We start from the raw sequence: 23,328 nt of genomic DNA, 5'->3' as shown, positions 1-23,328 counted from the left end.
GATAAGAAGCACACATCAAACCCGAAACTAAGATGTTCTACTTAGGATCAAGAAGACAATGGTACCCCCACACTTGAGCTCTTATTACCCAGTATTGATTCTAGCAACAGGTACACATCCTAATTAGGGAATCTCTCCATATCTTCCAAACACCACCTTACTTAAGGTAAGACCACTCATGACGTCAAGGGCACCAAGGACTTTAGGCTTCGGAGCATTTTTGACTATACAATTGTACCAAGGCAATGACATTTCTTCCTCTTTTTTTTTTTCTTTTTTTTTTCAAAACAATGAACTCCATTTGTTACTCCACAATTGTTCCTCAAATACCATGAAGGGTCACTACACAAGACACCCGAGCTACTTGGTAGCTTTGTTTCTTACATATATCCACAAGGATAGTGATGCTAGAGTTCTTTTTCAGAGGTTTCACCCCAAGGAGTGTTGATTAAGTCACCTCGCTTCCTGAGGCAGAGTGCCCTGTCTAGCTCTAAGGAATTCAACTCTTACTTTTATGTTCTTTTTTAGAGGTTTCACCCCAATGAGTGTCAATCAAGTCACCTCGCTTCCTGAGGCGGAGTGCCCTATCTAGCTCCAAGGAATTCAACTCTTACTTTTATTTATTTATTTTTTATGTCACACCAAAACTAAACTTGGTCTCAGCTCCTAACCAAAAGCTCAAAGAAACACAAGATAGCTAAGTGGTCTGTCCCTTTAACAAGATAGGGCTCTTATTGTCTGAGTTAAAACCCATCTTAGGATACATATTAGCTACTGTCCTCTCAACAGGGTTTTCATTACTTCAGATTAGGGTTCCTAAGTCTCTCTCTCCTGCGTTTCGCATCAAAATAACAGAGAGACATGTAACACTTACCAAAAGCCAAAAAAATAAAAATCTGTCAATCGATCTCACACCACCCCCACACTTAAAGTATGCAGTGTCCTCAATGCATGCAAAAGAATAAAAATAGGGATAAGGGAAGGAGTGTACCAGAAATCAACAATATATGACAGAATAGTGCATCCAACAATCAGTAGCAGCTACCTTAAAAAACAAAAGCAAACAAACACAAAAAAAAAAAAAAAATACCAAAGAAAAAAAAATAGTGGGTCGCCTCCCACAGAGTGCTAAGTTTAGAGTCTTCAGCCAGACGACAGAAAAGCTCATGGAGGGTCAAGGATCAAATCATACCAAGGAGCCAATTTAGAAGAAGGTTGGGGAGATGTAGCCAAAGGGGGGAGCGGCTCAAACCTAACTGTCCAAGGTGGCCGTTCTAAAGAGGGTGAGGAATCTAGCAAAGTATGCACCTCTTTAGTGTATGCCTCAGACTCATCTCCAAGCATCACATAGTGCTGCAAAAGGGTCATCAATAAGCACGTGAGAAGTTTGATCAGCCACAACTTCGTCTAATAAATCCAACGCAAAGCACTCTTCTTCTTTAAAGGAACCTAAGGATGAATTAAAGATGTTGAGCCTAAGCTTCTTATTCCCAAAAGAGATGTCCATGGCACCCGATCTACAATTTATGCAAACATTCACAGTAGCTAAGAAGGGGCACCCTAAAATGACAGGGAGAAGCTTGGCTGTGGTGGCTGTATCTATATCCAGGACAAGGAAGTCCACAGGAAAGTACAATTCTTCCACCTTCACTAAAACATCTTCTAACAACCCACGAGGTGTTTTGATTGAATGATCAGCTAACTGAAGGATAACCTCAGTGGGTTTCAAATCTCCTAAACCAAATCTATCATAGACTGAACTAGGCAAGATATTCACACTAGCCCCTAAATCAAGTAGTGCCCTACTTATGGAGAGATCTTCAATGATGCAGGAAATAAGAGGCGCACCTGGATCCTTAAGCTTAGGAGGTAGGTGGTTGAAAATTACAGAGCTAACCTGTTCAATCAAATGGACAGTCTTAGGGATTTGAGTTCTCAACTTATGCTTTTGGGTGCAGAGGTCTTTCAAAAACTTAGCGTAAGCAGGAACTTGCTTGATAGCATCCAAGAGGGGGAGATTGATGCAAACTTGTTGGAACAAGTCGATCATCTCTTGCATCTCTTCACCCTATTTACCCTGAAGGGAGTAAGATGGTGTCCAAAGGGCTTGGGGAAAAGGGACCTTTAGAATGTAAGAATCAGGTGATGGTCCCTCCACAATAGGAATGTGCAGCCCCTTCCTTGGGAACTGATGAGTGAGTTTCACAGGTGGTGTTTCAGTAATGGAATCATGTGCGTCTACATCACCACCGGATTTCTCTCGGGTTGACTCAGCCTCTCCCTGACCTTGAGAACTAGTGGGCAGCATCCCATTAGTGGCTAAGGGTGCATCAGGTTTATCCACCCTTTTGCTACTCCTCAGGACTCTGATCGACTGGACTTGCTTTTTCCCTCGACCAGTTTGACTATTTGGGTTACCTATTGGCTGACTTGGCAATTGGCCAGCCTCCCTCCTACTTATAGCATCGACTAGCTGATCCAGTTGGTTCTCTAGCTTATTAATGGACTGAGTATGTGAGTGAAGCAGCTGTGTGTTCTGCTCAAGTCCACTTAATGCTTTTAGCACCTTTTCCTCAAAGGATTGATTCTGTTGGGGTTGAGGATATGGTGGTTGTCCACCCATATAGGCATTGGTTTGAACATTAAATGGTGGCCTATATGGTGGGTTTGGAGGATTATTAGGTATTGAGTTTCTCCATGAAAAGTTTGGGTGGTTTCGCCATCCCGGGTTATAGGTATTGGAAAAAGGATCATTACCCGGTTTAGGGAAACCTTGAGCCACTTGTACCTGTTCCTGAACAAATTCAGGGTATTGTGCAGCCGAAGGGCAGTTTGTCATATAGTGACTAGGGCTAGCACATAGGGCATAGGCTTCAGTCTGATTTGGTGGAGGGAAACTCGTTGAGAAAGGGGACATAGGATGCTGCCCTATAGACATCAAATAGTCCAATTTCTTGGACAGCATGTAAACCTTAGCAGTCATCTCAATAGTTGGATTGATTTCATAGAGACCACCCTTCTTTGGTTGCCCTATGTGTGGAATTTCAGTCCGAGAGGCCGAAGCATGATGTTGGGAATTCTCACTAAGGGTTTCAAAAAGATCCCATGCTTCCGTCTCATTCTTGTGCATAAATGTTCCACCATAAGAGGAGTCTACCATCTGCCTATATCGGTCATGGAGTCCATCATAAAAACACTGGGCTAACTACTATTTCGGGACAGCATGGTGGGGGTACTTCCGAAGTAATTCCTTAAGTCTTTCCCATGCTTCATGAAATTGTTCGCCCTCTAATTGGGAGAAACTAGTAATGGCTCTTCTAAGGCTATTAGTCCGGCCAATGGTTTCTCCATGAAAAGTTTGGGTGATTTCGCCATCCCGGGTTATAGGTATTGGAAAAAGGATCATTACCCGGTTTAGGGAAACCTTGAGCCACTTGTACCTGTTCCTGAACAAATTCAGGGTATTGTGCAGCCGAAGGGTAGTTTGTCATATAGTGACTAGGGTTAGCACATAGGACATAGGCTTCAGTCTGATTTGGTGGAGGGAAACTCGTTGAGAAAGGGGACATAGGATGCTGCCCTATAGACATCAAATAGTCCAATTTCTTGGACAGCATGTAAACCTTAGCAGTCATCTCAACAGTTGGATTGATTTCATAGAGACCACCCTTCTTTGGTTGCCCTATGTGTGGAATTTCAGTCTGAGAGGCCGAAGCATGATGTTGGGAATTCTCACTAAGGGTTTCAAAAAGATCCCATGCTTCCGTCTCATTCTTGTGCATAAATGTTCTACCATAAGAGGAGTCTACCATCTATCTATATCGGTCATGGAGTCCATCATAAAAACACTGGGCTAACTGCTATTTCGGGACAGCATGGTGGGGGCACTTCCGAAGTAATTCCTTAAGTCTTTCCCATGCTTCATGAAATTGTTCGCCCTCTAATTGGGAGAAACTAGTAATGGCTCTTCTATGGCTATTAGTCCGGCCAATGGGGAAGAATTTTTTCAGAAACTCCTACTGCATTCCCACCCATGTAGAAATCTTAATCGAATCTAAGGAATGAAGCCAGTGTTTGGCTTTGTCCTTTAAGAAAAATGGGAACAGAAGCAACTTTAAGGCATTTGGAGAGAGGTTTTGGATTTTAATTGTAGAGCATACCTCTAAGAACTCATCAAGATGCTTGTAAGGCTCCTCATTAGCAAGTCCATAATAGGATGGTACCATCTATATGATGTTGGACTTGATCTCATATTGAACGGCCTCAATGGCAGGCAACTGAATACAAGATGCAGGGTATAGACAGTTGGAGTGAAGTGCTCACTCAGCGGCCTTCCTAGCTGATTTTCGTCACCCATGTTATTATTATTATCCTTATCCCTAGGTCTAGCCATAGATTGCTCTATTTCTAGGTCAATGGCAGTTAGGTTGGGGTGCAAAGAACGCCGACCATGCATAAAACAAACAACTAGTTGAACGTGCTAATTAAATAAAATTTAAAACTAGTAAATTAAAACGTGATAACTAATAAAAAACACTTAATAAAAATAAAAATCAGAACTAAAAAAAGTATAAAAAAATAACTAATTTAAAACTAACAAAACTACTTACCTGGTGTTGGTGGTTGCGCAATTCCATGTGCTGCCCCCGATGAACGGTTACACATATGATCTTAAGGGGTTGGGGGAATTAAAATTAAACCTAAACACCCAATCTAATGCTGGAATTTAAAAAAAAATAACCCTAATTACATAAAGTCTAGGAATTAAAAATAAACCAAATGGACAGCTTGTTCTACTCGATCTACTCGGCTTCCTGCACAAACAAAATAGAATGTTAGGTATACTAAAATTAACCTAATAAAGAGATTAAAAATAAAAATAAAAATCCTTGAATTATAAAATTAAAACTAAAACAAAGTAACACAAAGCAACTCAATCAATTATGGGGAACTAAAAGGCTAAATTACTAAAATGATACGATGAAAGTGATGAAAATTAAATTGCAATAAATCTGATTTTTAAACTAAAAACAAAAGAAACAAATCTAAGCTATCAACGATATGCAAATACGGGAGAAGACTATCATCAGGGTTCGAATCCCCAATGGGTTTCTATTCAGTTCGGTTGCATGCTTTGGTTTATTATAACCACAGGCCTAATAATACCACAGAATGTAGGGTTCATCCTAGGTATGAATTATCTTGACGAGTACTATCGTCCTTCGCTTATAGGGCTTGGCACGCTTAGTTCGTTCAGCTATAATCCATCATCGGTACAACCACATAAGAACAAAATACCATTGCTTGAATGAAAAATAATGAATAATAGAAACATAATTTTTCAATTAAATACATCTACTAAAATTATCCAAATAGGGATGGGGTCTCAACATCAAGCAATCAAGAATGCAAACCAGAATTTTAAATAGCAAACACCATTAGTTCATCTACACCTAAAGATAGAAAGAACTTAGCTGATCATGGTGCTAAGAGATAAAGTGTTGATTAAAATCTTCATAGCTTGAACACGTAGGTGAGGATGAACTTGGAGAGTAATGGAGATGGAGATCGAACCGCGGCCAGCCACTTTGAATGTCTTCAACCCTTCAAAGCACAACTGATCACTAAGAACAAAGAGAGAGAGAGAGAGAGAGAGAGAGAGAGAGAGAGAGAGAGAGAGAGAGGATTTGGTCTCCCCCCTTTGCTGGTTTTGAGATCCCCAAAAAGAAGAAAAATCAAAAACCCATCCAAGAGAGAGATAGATAGGTTTTAAAATAAAAGGAGTTAGATGAGAGATAGGGGAAAGAATCGTGAGAGAAAAAAAGATGTGAGAGATAGAATTTGAGTTTTAAAGGGACATGTGGCTGAAAGTGATGTGAGATAATGAAATTATGGTAGAGAATGGGGTTGGGAGCCGTGGGCAGTATATGAGAGAAGAGAAAGATTTTTAGGAGAGATGAGGGGTTTTAGGCAAGATTATGTTTCCCATTGTTTATTTATCTTTAAGAGAGGGATTTTTAAAAGAGATGAGATTTAGGAAGGATTAGAAACCATAGTGGGATGAGAGAGGAAGAGAGAGAGAAAAAGAGAATTTAATCTAAATACCAAATTTGATCCAAATTCTCGTTTTAAACATATCTCTCCATCCTGGCCCTAGATGGACCCAATTCGAGAATTAAAGTTGCTCCAATTAATATTCCGGATGATATGCGCCCAATATTAGATATCTTCTGAAAATTTCCCAATTTTCTAAAATTATAGTTATGCCCTTGGGTCTTCAGTGAAACTTCTTCCCATCTCACCCTTGATCACATGTGAGTCGATCCATAGGTAGACTGGTGCCTAGATTGCATCGAATCCTTCCACTCAGCATCTTTTATGTGCATGACCCTGTAACACTGTTTTTACATTTTTACCCTTGAGATCAAATTCGATGGAACTAGGTGGGGACCACCCCTTGAACCTGAAAATACAAGAGGTCTTCATTGGGCCGGGCTTGTGTAGCATTGAACTCCTCCAACTTGGTTTTCTCAATTTAGGCTCCGAAAATACACTTTTTCTCCAATTCTTTTCATATACCAAAAATACCCCTGTACCCTGAAAATACAGAAAAGTACCCGAATAGCTCCATTCTATGCAGATAAAAATACCGAATTAAATGAAATAATTTCACACATAAATGTGCTCATCAATGATGTTATACCAGAAGATGATATCGACTGTGTCTATGCGGAGATAGAGCCCGAGGGGCATGATCCTTGCATGGATGTGATCATGCTCCCTCGTGATTGATCTGAGGGATTGAGTATTTTCCTTTTTATTTTGGTGTTATGGATACTCATCTTTGAAAAAGATAGGTTCTTCTATTCTATATAATACGCAAAACTTAAAGAAGATTATGTAAACAAAGTACTGTATATGGCGAGGTGTAGAATCAAAGACTGTCTGATACAAGTATTTGATTTTCCTTATGGATAATCTTTTAGCTTCCCGCTACACTCTGTAATTTTAATCATTTTCTATTATGAATGTGTGGTTTATGAGTTGTATTTACTGCTTTTGGATACTGGAGGTGGTTGGATAGCATGGGTATCCGGGTCACTAACCGAATCCTCCTAGGGGTGGGTTGTGAGTATGACACAATGATATCAGAGCAAGAAGCTCTAATTATACTTACAAATAGTGGAAGTAGGATGATAAGTGGTCTAGAGTATAAAACAAAAAAAAAAAAAAAAAAAAAAAAAAATAGAAGAACACAATAGGAGACTAGCTAGGTGCAAAAGTCGATAACTTCATAATTGAAGAGGCATAAACTTTTACATTCAGAAAGGAAACGGGAATTACTATTTTCAAACTTATCATAAACAAAAGTACAACTAATAAAGCCGAAATAAACACGAACATAAATTGAAAGTTTTAAATTCTATAAATTTCAAAACTAGGTCTACCCTGAATTGGACCATAAGCTTGAAATGATAATCAATGAATTGTAAACATCTATAGACCAAGTTGTATCATAATTGAACCTTGACAGCCAGGGATTCCTTTGTAATTGAAAAGAGAATAGATTACCATCAAGACCAAACCACCCGTATTGGGAACTTATTCAATCGATGACTGGACCAGATCCAATGCTTAAATTAGGACATGCATGTGCATATTTTACTAACTCTACCTCATGATCACTGCATCTATGCATTTCAAACTTCTTATTCCAAATTATTCCATTCACATATTTCAAGTACGTAAATACTATCTCAATATATATGAAATATGTTGAATCTTCTTGTTGCATCCAAGTAATCTTAATCCCAAATTCTTTCCTAGAGAACAACCATGGTTCGAACTAGATCCCTTGAAGATATTTTCCGAGGAGAACGTTCTCCTCCTCCTCTTCATTCTTTTAATAAACCCATTGCTCAGAATACCGAAGTTACTGCCTCTTCCACAAGTGTACCTGAGGTCCCTCCGGTTCATGCGCCTACACCTCCCCCGATTATGACTGCTGGAGAAATGACTGCCATCATGGACAACATAATACAAGCCATCTAACAACAACAAGAGTTGTTGGACAACATGAACACCCAGTTTGTGATGGCCATGCAAGGGAGAGCAGTGCCCTATCCCAATTGTTCCCCAAATTTTCCTCCTATACCTCCAAGATTGGCTCACTTTATGAGCTTCAACCTTCCTCGTTCTCTAAGATTGATGCGAACCCACTACAACCCCCGGACGATGGATTAACGCCATGGAAAGGATTTTTAATGTGTTGGAGTGCACATATGTATAAAAGTTGATCTGTGCTGGATTCCAACTGCAAGGTGAGGCCGCAGCTTGGTGGAAGTCAACCAAGCCCAATTTCAAAGTTACTCATCCTAACCCCACTTGGGAGCAGTTTAAGGAAGTTTTCTTCGAAAATTATTTTGTAAAAAGCTTCAGGTATGAAAAGGAAGCAGAATTTATGGCCCTCACCCAAGGATCAAAGTCAATTCTAGACTATCAACAACAGTTCGAAGACTTATTTCACTTTGCTCCAGAACACATGAGGATCAATGCTTGCAAGTCGAAGAAGTTTGAGAAGGGACTCAAGCTCGAGATCAATGCCATGCTAGCTATTTTGGACATCCAATCATATGCCCAGATGATTCAAAAGGTAAAGATTGTGGAAGATCGATTGAAAAAGAAGATTCCGGTATCGCAAGTGTCGGGAAAGAGGCCTAATACTTTTCAAAACTATAATTGGCCCAACAAGACATTCAAGGGACCTGTTTACAACCCTAACCCGATACAATACCATAGACCAGAATTGGGACAAGCTTCACAACCCGCTTGTCCTACAATCAGTCAATCTACTCAGTACAACTGCCTTACCTTAAGCCAAGCTATAACAACTGCTTAGTCCCCTCGACCGACTACAAGTCAGGCTTCTTCTCAGCCTATCCGTCCTACAACTGCCTATCTGCCTGCTGGACCTAGCCACTGCCATATGTGCAAACTGCCCAGACACATGTCTAGAGATTGTCCTTGACGTAGGTTTTGTGCACCACGACGAGTTCCACCTACTGCTCAACCTTTCCAGCCTCAAAGCAATAGAGTTCAAGAGCAAGAATGTGCCCTGACCATGGAGGAAGCTGAGGTAAATCTAACTATGATCACAGGTACTTTATCCATATCATCCTTACCTGATCGAGCATTAATTGATTCTGGTACATCACACTCTTTCATTTCAGCTATTTTGCGATAAGATGAATGTGCCCTAGAAGAACTTGGAACACAAATTAGTGGTTAGCACTCCTGCTGGATATGTTGTGAATCTAAATGAATTATATGAACCTTACCCATTAGAAAATCTTAGATTCGTATCTAAATTCTGGAAGGACGGGGAGAGACTATAGACGCGTAATAAAGTCTCGATAAGGATATATGCCCACAAACCAAATGGATAGAACATTATAAGTTGGATTCAATAAGTATGAGGTATATAAAGTAATTGAGAGTGAATAATAGATCTAGAAATTTAAGTTGACAAAAATAACAGAAATGGGTGTTAATGTAGCCAAGGACAACCGAGGACAGAAAGGAACTAGAACTAAAGGATTTTTGACAAAACCTTGCTCAACAATAGGTATGAGTGGAGTAATGGGTCATCGAAAGTCCTCTCCATTATTGGGAGTGAACAATAGGGATTAAATCAATATTCCAATTCATTCTAAAGTTGAGTCTGGTATTGGAGAACCAAAAGTGAAGTCTTCATAGGAAAGAGTCATGTAAGCATAGGTAGTTTAGACTTATACCTTACAACCCAAGACTATCAGAAGTGTAGATACTGGGTGAGATACACAGACATAGTTTGATCTTACGATTTCCTAAGACAAATATTTGAGGCTCGATTCCCTTTAGGCCTTCGTATTAAGTAGAGCCTTAGATCAACCAAACCTGGGTGTGATTGAGAAGTGTATGTTATTAAGGGTCGAATCCGGACAGCTCAATCAAAATAAAAGAGTCATATCGATATGAGATGAAAGGACGTGGAGCTCATTGTGGATGATCAAGTATTTATTCGGGTAACACCAATCAAAAGAATGATGCAGTTCAGTAAGGAAAGGAAGTTGAGTCTGAGAATCATGACCAGAGGCGTATTGATTGGCAAAAGTCCATGACGTATCCCATATATCGACATTGAGGAAGTACCTCCCGGACTCAACATGTGCCTCGACTCAGGAACCACCGTATTATCTCATTATAAAAGTACTAAGGAGTAATCACCCCAAACATGGAGCATCTGAGTGACGAAAAGATGAAAAGCAGTCAAGGTATCCTCACCTATACTGATCCCCAGACAAGTCAAATTTCAAGGAAGAAATTTTTGGAAGGTGGGAGGTATGTTACACCTGTGCCCAAAAACCCGGGCGGCGAATTTGAACTTTTGTTTTAAGTCCTGAACCCAAACCCAAATCCAATTGTAGATCAGGAACCTGAGGTTAAGCTGCCAGTACCTTGTCGAGCATTTACCAAGTGGTCGGGATAAAAGATGTTAGTCCATTAGTGAGACCCTAACATGACCACATTCTGATTTAATACTATTTATATTATTTTATTGAGAAATATGACATATTATATTATAATAATGCAAGACTTATTATTTTTATAAGGAGGGGGGGATGTGAAACCCGCCTCTAAATCGAGTCTTTTTCAGATGCCGACCAATAGGTACCAAACCCCTCTAGTTATTAAAACCAAGTTTCTATTTTATGTAATCCGAGCCAATCGATTGTGTTTATCAGACTACTACTAAAGACTGGCCGTGCCGGTTCGATATCCAATTTTACTTTGCGGGCCCCTGCACGTTCTAATTTTATTTAAACCTTGTGTCGTATATCGGTACGACCCTAATAATACCCATGACTTTATATTTTGATTCCGGCATCGGAATCCACTTAGGAACTAGAATCACTTTTAAGAAAACCCATTCTTATATGGTCCCTAGCCAAACATGCCCTAAGGGCTATGATATATAATCAAGACCTTGCCTTTGAGAATCCATTTCTCAAAGGCTATAGCTGAATTGATTTTGGAAGAAGAAAAAGAAATTAGGAGGGTGTGAGCTAGGAGACCTTTGTTGGCTTGCATGCTACAATTTCCTTTCACACTTTGATAATCATCAATAGGTAAGTTTCCAATCTTCTCTTTAGCCTTCAATTCTGTTTTCAAAGCACCAACTAATCTCTATTTTAGTGTTCTTGAGTTTATACAACTCAATTACTCTCAATTTATCCCAATCTTTGTTTAGGATTGTAATTCTATGTATGATCCTTTGATCTTGCATGCAATTGGTACAAATTGGATTTAAACCCATGTTCACTATCTTCCCTAACCTCTCTGGACTTTAGAACTAAGTTTGGAGACCAAACTAGTCAATTTTTGTAAAAATTTGGGTTCTGTCAAGGACCCGGAGTGTCAAGGCTGGCGGACCGGATCTCGGCAGGGCATGAAGATCTGGATCCCTACTGAGTACAGTTTTGGCCTAGTTTTGGGCTGGGTTTGAATGCATACCCTGTATATTCTGTTCTAACCTATTGTAACTCATCCTAGGGCCCCTCTTTCTCCTCCTTGTGTTGGGAAAGCCCTCTTCTTTGCTTGGCTCCTTCCAAGCCAAAGGTGAGTGGGAATATGCCATACATGTAGGTGTAATACAACTGTTGTGCTATAATACGGTGATTAATTACGTTATTACTCATTCTTATTTCTTATTATTGTTATGTGATTTAAATGAAAATTATTGAGATATGATATTATTGTTGGCATGCTTGCATATGATTGTTAGAATAAATGTCATATTTAGCTTGAAAATGAAAGGTATGGTGTGTCGTAGTGTGGGATGCGCGAGCACCGTACACTTCATACTATGTTCATATAGAATAGCATGCGGCTAAGGATCAACATCACCCATACGATGAACCCTTGCCAACAGGGGTTAAGGTGTTTGATACCACAGATGTGTGAGGCTAATGTCCTGAAGGGGCATTGCTCAGTCAGTAGACTCATCGGGTCATTAGGACAGGTGGTGTCGGTTGTCCTACCAGTTAATAGGACTGGTGGTAGCATAGTGGTAACATTAAAGATTGTTCGAGCTGACTTTGGGAAGGGATGCCGAAGCCGACTGGTTTTTTCAACAACTCAATGCGTGTATCACGGGAAGGGGTTAGAAGCCCGTACCAGGGATACATGTATTGGGGATTGTAGTAGTACTTTTTACGTAGACTTAGTTTTGTTGTTAGGTGGATTAATAATAAAATTAAACCTCATGCATATAAGATCATGTTTTGTATTGCATCTGCATCCATGGTTTATTCTTCATTCATGGGGCTCGGTGGAGTTCACCCTCATGGAATCTTTCTTTTTAGATGATCTTGTAGGTGGAGATATCCCTATGTGGGAGGATGATGTTATACCAGAAGATGATATCGACTGTGTCTATGCGGAGATGGAGCCTGAAGGGCATGATCCCTTTCATGGATGGGATCACTATGCTCCCTCATGATTGACCTGAGGGATTGAATATTTTCCTTTTTCTTTTGGTGTTATGGATACTCATCTATGAAAAAGATAGGTTCTTCTATTGTATATAATACGCAAAGCTTAAAGAAGATTATGTAAACAAAGTACTGCATATGGCGAGGTGTAGAATCAAAGACTAAATGATATAAGTATTTGATTTTCCTCATGGATAATCTTTTAGCTTCCCGCTGCACTCTATAATTTTAATTATTTTTTATTATGGATGTGTGGTTTGTGAGTTGTATTTTCTGCTTCTGGATCCTGGAAGTGGTTGGATACTGTGGGTTTCCGGTTCACTAACCGAATCCTCCTAGGGAGTGGGTTGCGGGTGTGACATGTCTAATGGGAGCCAACGATAAGAATGGTGCCTCAATACTTCAAATTTAAAGGACCTTTTGGAGGAGCCAATTTATTGGAAATTATTCTCATGTCGACTCAACAATGCTTACTAGTTACCTGGGTTCAACTACAAGAAGCCCGTTCCACCACTACAAACCAATTGGAGCTTTGTCTTCTAGAAAGCACTATCATTATTTTTGCATCCACAAGAGTAAACCTAAATTATAAGAAGTTTGGCTCTAACAACATCCCCAAAAATTCCAACAAATCTATGTATGGCTTTAGTTATTTTGACACTTAAATACATCTATTCTAAATTATTTGGAAGGATATAATTATTTATTCGTCCTAAGAATTGGAAACCATGGCATAATACATGTATGGTTGTATTGGCCCATAAAATTGGATGAAGAAAACTGAGAATTTTAACATTGTGAAGAGCCTTGTCTTAGCTCATAGGGAACCTAAAGGTTTCAAGGTTATATAGTTGCTAAAAGCCATTCTATACCGAAAAATAAGCTCAGTTTCAATGGTATATAGTTGCTAAAATCAATTCTATATTGGCAAATAAGCTTAGTTTCACTTGTTTAATACCCTCACATCTTTGTGACTGGTCCAGAAACAAAGCTGCAACTTTTTCTAGTGCAGAAATATACACCTTACCCTTTTACCCCTAAACTCAAGGGTTCATCTGTTTCTTCCTCCATTAATATAAAATCCTAGTGAACTTTACTCAACCAGCTCAAGAAAATCAAGTATACCAGGGACAACCTTGAATAAAATCCTAGTATCTTCTCTATCAATAATAGTTATTAAAATGAGCAAAACCCATCTTAAATCAATGCTGCTAGCTGCTGCACAAGCACAAGGCCTTCACAATTCAAAATGATTTCACCTATCTAGCTTGTTCCAATGCTATTGATGAGTTCACCCACCGCCCATCAGGAGGAAAGAGGTTTGTTCTTCCCTTCTACCTACTTCCACTACACCTGATGAGTTCACCCACCACCTATTTAAAGATGTAATGCAACACCCCCTCTCATTCTTATTCATTACAGTTTTCTAACTTTAAGAAACAGAAACATATGATAGTATCACTAAAACTGAAGCATAAACATGACCATTTGGCTAAGAAATCATCTTTTGCTGTTTTCTCTATTTAAATAAAAGGTAAAGAAATGATCTAACTGTTCCTAACCCATACAACTGCCAGCACATTCAATACACCATAAGGAGCAAAACAAGGGGATAAAATAAAAGGCATAAACATGACCATTTGGCTACCCCCTCCCAACCTACCCATGGCCTCCTTTCTTGTTTCTTACATCCGAATTATGTAAGCAGCAAAAAGTTGAAATCCATTCATAATCATAAAAGTGACATGATATTATAATCTTATGAGCAATTTTAAAATGAAGAAATAACAATACAATTGAATTAAAGAGGTCCCCTATTTCTAATAAGTGATAAAAAACTGAGAAGGAAAGTGCAAAATCCTCTTACTTCACATTCAATGGTTTGTACAAGAGAAAAAAAAACAAGAGCTGATTTTGAGCTTTGAAGAAGATAAGAGGAAAGTAAAATATTTCCATTTCAGTAACAACGATTCACTGACCCAGATGATAGAATAGGAGAAGCAAATCATCCTGAACAATATAGTTGAATTAAAGAGGTCCCCTATCTCTACCAATCAGAATCAACGAACTAGGGCTGCAACAGGGTTGGGTTGGGCCGGGCCGGGCTTTATAGAACCCTAACCCAACCCAAAGTCCCCTTAGCTCAGCCCAGGCCTGACCCGACCCTGACTCAGGGCCTGAAAAATCCAACCCTGACCCACCCTCAGGGTTGGGCCGGGCTGACCCTGATTGGCCCTGATCATGGGGAGGTTGAAGGAAATGCATGGGTTAGAATGGGCCGGGGAGAAAATTTATCAATTTTATGAAAAATAACACTATAATAAAATGTATTATATCACTTATTGTTTTCATATATAATATATTATATAACAAAATATGGGTGACGTTTAAAGTTTATAATATATATTATATCAATATATGTTTTATAGTATAACTTAAAACAGGGTCGGGTCGGGCCGGGCCAAGCTTAGCCCGAGACCTCAACCCTGGCCTGACCCAACCCTCACTCAGGGCTAGAAATTTCCAGTCCTGATCCACCCTCAAGACCAAATATTTCAATCCAGGACCTGTTTGGGCTCAGGGTGGGTTCGGGCCGATAGGGCCAAATTTGCACCCCTACAACGAACCAAGCAAAAATAGAAGAGCAAGAAATCCACAATCCACAAAATAAATAAATAAAGAGAAAATTACTTGGACACCCCCTGTATTATGGCCTAATTACTTATTCTTCCCAGCTTTTCAAACAATTACTTGAACACCCCCTGCAGTTTACCATTTCTTTCAAGTAGGTCCTGTCCGTTACTTTAGTGATGATGTCATCGGTTAAATTTTTTGTAATGCTTAAACTACCCTTCAAGGGTAGTGAAGTGACCCTTTTACCCTCTTCTTCCTCCTTCTTCCTCCTTCTTCCTCCTTCTTCGTCTTCCTACAACCCAATTTCAGATTCAAACCCTAATCGATTTCAGAAAAAATTCTCTTTTCTTAAACAAATTTCAAATCAAAATAACCCCAAACCCTTAAAGTTTGGTTCAATGGGTATACATCCTGAAATTTCCCTCGTTCTGTTGATGTATCGTTCAGCTCAATAAAAATGTTACTGTTTCTTAGGTTAGAATTTGCTTTCCAATCTTCACTACATCAAGGACAATAGGATGTTAATGATATAATAAGAACAGGTTTATCCAGTTCTACAAAACCATTGGATGCTTTGGTTGCTATAAGAAGAAGAACAAGAAGATGGAGAAGTGAAAGTTGATAGAGAGAGCATTTGATACAGTTAGGGTTCCAATTCTCTTTTTCCTTATTTCAATGCCCATACAAAACTGGGAAACAAACAAATCCCCATTAAAATAAAGAAACAGAAACCCCCCATGGCCCCACCCAACCCCCATGCCAGAGATTGAAATAGATTGACAGAATACAAAGAAATAAAAAATAAATCCGAGTCTTCAGCTGTTCCCAGTGACCAAAATGACACATCTGACTCTTTCACACCTCTAATTTAATTGAAATTTCTCTCCATTCTCCACCGCTCCACATCTCTCTCCATCTCTTTCATTGTAATGTTTCTCTCTGATCGATACATATCTAGAAAGGAAAGTGATACGCTATAATTTGTACTTCAAATCCTGACCTTACATGTGGACCCTTCAGGTTCGCAAGCAAAAGAAAGTTGGGGGCCTGCTTGGAGAATCCCACGCGCATAATGGTTATGAAGCTAGGCCCACTACGGCAGTAACGTAACCACCAAGGGAAGGTCCCATGTGCCTCAAGAATCTCGGAGATCCCAAGATTCGTGGGGGATCACAACCAGAATGGGAGTTTCCAAAAACCGTGCAACCAGAAAGGGAAACTATTAAAATAGGAAGGATCGCCCGAGATCCCATCCATTACTATAAATTAAGGGCTAGACCCTCATGTAAAGGAGAGCTCAATTAACAATATTCAGTGTTCAATAAAGAAAGAGTATTTTGCAGTCTCATCTCTGTTATTTCCAATTCCATCTAGTTTCTACACTAGCATATCTGTTGTGCCGCCGGTAGATTACTCTCCGACAGAAATCTTTGCACAACAGTTGGCGCCGTTTGTGGGAACCGGAGAACGAAGACCCACAAAGATCCCACTATGACCAATACAAGAAACTTGTCAAGGGTCACTCGATCTGCCGCAGCCACAGCGGCTATTCCTCCTCCAGGACCTTCTGCCGCTAGTCAGGGAGGAGCCTTAGTCTGTCCGACTGCTTCCCAGCAAGAAGGTGAAGATCTTATCCCAGAAAACCAGGAGCTGCCGCGCCAGGAGGAGTCTCAACCAAGGCTCCCAGGGGACCCACCACGCTACGTAATGGTGGAACAGTTCGACGCAATGCAGGCCCGCTGGGATGACAAGATGGAGCAGATGTTGGAGATGCAGCGCGGTCTCCTATAGGGGATCCCCATACCTCCACCTCCACCGTCGAACGGAGAAAGATCTCGTTCTCCAGAGCATAGCGAGAACCATGGCAATGCAAACAACACCCGACGAAGGAACAAGGAGATATAGGGAAACGCCAAGAATCAAGATTCGCACATGACGAAGGTGGAGCAAGCCCTGAACGACAAAGTCTTGGAACTCCAAGACCAAATTCAAGAAGTCATAAGGGGAAAGAACCAAGCCCCGATTCATAACTTTCACTTCACTATGGACTTAGCATTCACAGATGAGGTACGGTTCAAGCCCCTCCCAAAAGGGTTCAGGATGCCAACCATAGAACAATATGCAGGCACCACGGATTCAAAGGATCACCTAGAAACTTTCAAGTCCCTCCTGTTCTTTCAAGGCGCTTCAGACGCTATAATGTACAGGGCCTTTCCCTCCACCCTGAAGGGAGCAGCGCTACAGTGGTTCTCTCGGCTCCCTCCACGATCTCTCTCCAATTTCACAGATCTGGACCGGGCCTTCTTGGCTCACTTTGTGAGCAGTAGAGTTCACAAGAAAATAGCCGCCAATCTTCTGGCCATAAAGTAGCGCCCCGATGAATCCATCAGGGGTTTTCTTACAAGGTTCAACAAAGAAGCCCTGGAGGTACGAAATTTGGACCAAATGGTGAAGTTCCAGGCGTTGCGTAGTGGAATTCAAGATGTCGAGTTGAAAAAGTCCTTAATCATGGACGAACCAGGAGACATGTATGAGTTGTTCTCAAGATGTGAAAAGTATATCAACTTGGCTGAAGTTCTTGCGGCTGAGAAAGAAGATAAAATCAAGAAGAAAGCTCAGGAAAAGAAGGAGGAGACCCCCCGAGAAGTTGGTGCAAAATGCAGTTGAGATGACAAGAATGGAAAAAAAAAGAAAGATGACAGGAAAGCTTGGGTCCTCAAAGCTGCAGATCTGGAGTCCGAGCCAGATTATACGACCTTGACTCATACCCGAGCACACATATTGAATGAAATTAAAGACCAGGTGACCCTACGGTGGTCGGCCAGGATGGTCAAGCCGACGCATGAGCGCAACAAGAACAAGTACTGTCGCTTTCATCAAGACCACAGTCACGATACCGAGGAATGTAGACAGCTGAAGGATGAGATAAAGGCTCTCATCCAGAGAGGGTGCCTAGGTCGATTCGTCAAGAAAGAAGGGAACCACCAAAGGTCAGATTATTGTACTCGGGAGCCAGAGGGAAGACAAAGATCACCCCCTAGAGATGATAAAGAGGAATTACACCGAGGTAAGCCCCATACCGAGAATGTTCCCCTAAGGGAAATAACAACCATATTTGGTGGGCCTGGTATGGGAGGAGAAACCACAAATTCCCGAAAGCAGCACGCTCGGAATGTACTCCAAGCCGAGGCAATAGTTAAAAGGAGGAGAACTAATTATCATATAACCTTCTTCAATGAAGACCTGGTGGATATTCAATCTCCCCATGATGATGCCTTGGTAATTAAGATGGTTATCGCCAACTGCATGGTAGGGAGGATCCTGGTGGACGGGAATTCAGTTGACATCCTATATTATGATGCATTCAAAAAGATGCTCCTAAAACCCAAGATGCTGAAAAGAGTGGAGTCTCCCCTATATGGATTCAATGGGGCCCCGGTACAGGTGGAAGGATCGATTGAGCTGCTGGTTACCGTGGGGACAGAACCCAAACACTCTACGGTGATGATGAACTTCCTAGTGGTGAAGGTGAATTCCACGCACAATGGAATATTGGGGCGGCCATGGCTCAATGCATTGCAGGCGGTGGTCTCAACCCCACACCTAGTTATGAAATTCTCAACTGACCATGGGGTAGGGGAATGTCGAGGAAGCCAGGTGGCGGCCTGTCGCTGCTATGAAGGATACCTAAGAACCAAAGGAAAGGAGCCACAAATGCATCTAATCCATTTGGATGACAAACGAGATATCGGTGGGCAGGAAAGGAGTGAGCCAGCCGAGGAGTTGGTCCCTGTGGAGATAGTAGAAGGGGACGCGATGCACACTGTCCAGATAGGTGCAGGCTTGAATGGCGAAAGAAAGACCGCCCTCATAAACTTCTTGAGAACAAATGCAGGCGTGTTCGCCTGGTCCACTGCTGACATGCTCGGGATAGACAGGAAAACAGCTGAACACAAGCTCTGCATATACCCCATTGCCAAGCCAATGTTCCAGAAGCAAAGAACCTTTGCTCCCGAGCGACAGGAAAAAGTAATCGAGGAGGTAACCAAGCTGCTTGACGCCGGCTTCATCGAGGAGGCTATCTATCCAGAATGGCTTTCTAATGTTGTAATGGTGCCTAAGCCAAATGGCGAGTGGCGAATGTGTATTGACTTTACAGATTTGAATAAAGCCTATCCTAAAGACTACTACCCTTTGCCTCGTATTGATTTATTGATAGATGCCACGGTAGGCCATGAAATGCTTTCTTTCATGGATGCCTACTCAGGGTATAATAAGATCAGGATGTATAAACTTGATATATTGAGAACTTCTTTTATCACGGGGAGGGATACATACTGTTATATTTACATGCCTTTTGGATTAAAGAATGCCGGAGCTTCCTACTAGTGCTTGATAAATTACCTTTTCAAGTACCAAATAGGATGCAATATGGAAGTATATGTCAATGATATGCTGGTAAAGAGCTTGAAAGCACAAGATCACATTGCGAATTTGAATGAGGCATTCTAGGTTTTAAGAGAAAGCAAGATGAGGTTGAACCCGGCCAAGTGCGCCTTTGGGGTCACGTCAGGAAAGTTCCCCGGTTTTATGGTCTCAAGAAGAGGGATAGAGGCAAATCTAGCAAAGATCAAGGCTATACTAGAGATGTGTCCACCTGGAAGAGTTAAGGAATTACAAGAACTCACGGGAAGAATAGCAGCGCTAGGGAGATTTATCTCGACTTCGGGGGACCGCTGTTTGCCTTTCTTTAAGGCTCTCAAGAATTGAGCAAGGGAACGGGAGACTAAAGGGGCCAACCTCACCTTCGAATGGACCAAAGAATGCCAGACAGCCTTCCTTGAGCTAAAAAAATATATGGTGCAGCCACCTCTTTTGTCAAAACTGAAACCAGCGGACACATTACAGCTGTACCTGGCCATTACCACTATTGCAGTTGGTGCAGTATTAGTCAGAGGAGATGGGCGGGCCCAAAAACTGATATATTATGTCAGCAAAGTACTCCTAGATGCCGACACCAGGTATAGCGGTGTAGAGAAATACGCCTACGCGTTGGTTACGACGGCTCAAAAGTTAAGGCCATAATTCCAAGCTTACACCATTGAAGTGATCACCAACCAGCCTTTAAAGAAGATATTGGCCAAACCCGACCACTCAAGAAGGCTGGTAGCCTGGTGTGTAGAGTTGGGGGAGTTTGACATCCATTATAAGCCCTGAACTTCCATAAAGGCACAGGCCCTAGTGGATTTTGTGGTGGAGTGCATGCTCCCTGAAGAAGAAGCCCCCACCACCGTGGAACCTGAAGAAGTGGTAGAAGAATGGACACTGTATGTGGATGGTTCATCCAGCACACAAGGGTGTGGGGCAGGATTGATACTAACCAGCCCCGGAGGGTTCCTTTTGCAGTATGCGCTGAGGTTCGAATTCCAGACAACCAATAATGGGGCCGAATATGAAGCCCTGATTGTAGGACTGAAACTGGCACAAAGTCTAATGGTAAAGCGTATCACCATCCACAGTGATTCACAATTGATAGTTAATTAGGTCAAGGGGGAGTATGAGGCAAAAGAATCATGAATGGCCCAGTACCTGAGAAGAGTGCAGGACCTAATCACGAAATTCAGCCATTTTGAGATACTTCAGCTACCTCGGACACAAAATGCATCTGCAAACGCCCTTTCTAGGCTAGCCACCTCAGATTTTCAAGACCTGGGCAGAACAATGTACCTGGATGTGCTCGGTACTCCAAGTATAGAGCAATTCGAGAAAGTATTACCAATCGAGGTGAAACCTTGCTAGATGGACCCTTTAGTCAACTACCTCCAGGAGGGCATACTGCCCACCGACAAGGAAGAAGCAAAGAAAGTCAGAAAGAGGGCTACTAGATACACGATAATAGGGGGAACACTATCTATATTTGAAGTATCTCCGACCATCTGAGGTAGAGTATGTTCTTCGGGAGATACACACAGGCATTTGTGGACAACACTTACGGGGCATGACACTCGTCCATAAGTTCATTAGACAAGGATACTTTTGGCCGTATCTCCGCAAAGAACCAATGAGTTTTCTCTGTAAATGCCTGAAATGTCAGAAGTTTGCACCCATCATGCGCCAACCTGCAACGGAGCTCACTTCAATTTCAAGTCCATTTCCCTTTATCCAATGGGGAATGGACATATTGGAACCCTTCCCCAAGGCATCTGGAGGCAGACCATTTGTGGTGGTGGCCGTCGACTATTTCACTAAATGGGTAAAAGCAGAAGTTTTGGCAACAATCACCGCAGCAAAGGTTTAGAAATTCTTCCTTCATTCTATCTACAGGTATAGAATCTCGAGAACCCTCATTACTGACAATGGAAAGCAATTTGAGCAAACATTTAAGGAATTTAGTGACCAATATGAAATTCAGCTAAGGAAGACCTCAGTAGCCCACCCCTAATCCAATGGGCTGGCAGAAGCAATGAACAAAATTCTATTAGATGGGATCAAGAAAAAACTGGAAACAGACAAAGGTTTGTGGGTGAAAGAACTGCCTAATATTCTATGGGCATATTGGACAACCACGAGGTTGGCAACTGGCGAAACACCCTTCATGCTGGCATATGAAACAGAAGCAGTACTCCCGGTGGAGATAGGAGAAATCTCGCTGAGGGTGCAATTCTATGATCCTGAGGTTAACGATGAAGAATTAAGAATAAATTTAGATCTGTTGGAGGAAATCAGAGAAACAACTCGGGTAAGGAATGCAGTACACCAATAGCGGACAGCACGCCACTATAACACAAAGCTGAAAGCTAGAAGGTTCCACCAGGGAGAGCTAGTGCTATGCAAGGTAGAAGCCTCAGACCCAAGATCCATGGGAAAGTTATCACCCAACTGGGAAGGACCATACAGAATCTCCAAACAAGTGGCACCAGGAGCCTATCATCTAGAGACCCTGGAGGGGGTACCAATACCACGATCCTGGAATGCAGAGAACTTGCAAAAATTTTATCAATAAAGGTTAGTTCCCAGTTGTTTGAATCCCAAATTGTCATTTGTTGAAAGTTCAGGCCACGGCCAATAAAGATATCAATGACTAATCAAGCAAGTTAATGGCAAGCATAATGACTCTTTGCAATATTATTATTTTTGTTACTAATGATGTGCCAGTAATCAATATAATGGTGAGTTGCACCATGGTCACCCGACCATAATGGTGAGTTGCACCATAGGGGCATTTTCCCAAACCAAAGACGACGGTCACCCGACCATAATGGTGAGTTGCATCATAGGGGCGTTTCCCCAAATCAAAGGCGATGGTCACCCAACCATAATGGTGAGTTGCACCATAGGGGCGTTTTCCCAAATCAAAGGCGATGGTCACCCGACCATAATGGTGAGTTGCACCATAGGGGCGTTTCCCCAAATCAAAGATGATGGTCACCTGACCATAATGGTGAGTTGCACCATAGGGGCGTTTCCCCAAATCAAAGATGATGGTCACCCAACCATAATGGTGAGTTGCACCATAGGGGCGTTTCCCTAAATCAAAGATGACGGTCACCAGACCATAATGGTGAGTGGCACCATAGGGGCGTTTCCCCAAATCAAAGGCAGCGGTCATCCAATCATGGAGGTAAGCTCCAAACAGGAATATAAGGCCAAGCCACATAAAAATATAGTATGCAAAGGAAGTTTACAAGGAAAATTGCTCGGATAACGAGATTCTTTTATTAGTATTCCAGTCTACCAGTACAAGTATGCCATGACTCAGGTACAAGCTTACAAAGCAGTCATAACTTTCAAATACAAGTACACAATAAGGTTTACAAGTACACACATGAAGCTATGCTCGGTTCTATAACAAGTTCTACGAAAGGAGAAAACGTGGCAAACTAATGGAGGAAACCGACTTTGTGTTCCCGAGCAGAAGAAGGCTGATGAAAATGGAGCGCCATGGGTCGCGAAGTGTGAGACAAGGGTAGCATTGACAACAGCATCAGATAAAATGATACTGAGCTCGGCATTCATGATGCAATACCACCTGCTCCAAAGCAATCTCGAGAATCAAGAGCCAACTGCCTTGCCAAATGGGATTCACCATCAGTGCGCTGAAGCACCAAAATAGCCCTATTACTACTCCTCTCAAACAACAGGAAGTGAGGAGCCTAAAGAG

The 23,328-nt window shown here is 41.5% G+C and overlaps 2 non-coding genes across 2 annotated transcripts; both read left to right on the top strand.

Moving 5' to 3' along the window:
- Positions 1 to 3,218: 3,218 nt before the first annotated feature.
- Positions 3,219 to 3,325, top strand: LOC122663529. Its single transcript, XR_006333193.1, has one exon. It is a non-coding gene; the product is annotated as a small nucleolar RNA R71 (small nucleolar RNA).
- Positions 3,326 to 3,870: 545 nt separating this feature from the next.
- On the top strand, positions 3,871 to 3,977 carry LOC122663531. The gene has a single exon (XR_006333195.1). It is a non-coding gene; the product is annotated as a small nucleolar RNA R71 (small nucleolar RNA).
- Positions 3,978 to 23,328: the final 19,351 nt, after the last annotated feature.

The sequence above is a fragment of the Telopea speciosissima genome, chromosome 5, assembly GCF_018873765.1.
Source record: "Telopea speciosissima isolate NSW1024214 ecotype Mountain lineage chromosome 5, Tspe_v1, whole genome shotgun sequence".
Lineage (NCBI taxonomy): Eukaryota > Viridiplantae > Streptophyta > Magnoliopsida > Proteales > Proteaceae > Telopea > Telopea speciosissima.
The sequence above is the reverse complement of the archived record's forward strand: the minus strand, read 5'-3'. Positions and strand labels throughout refer to the sequence as shown.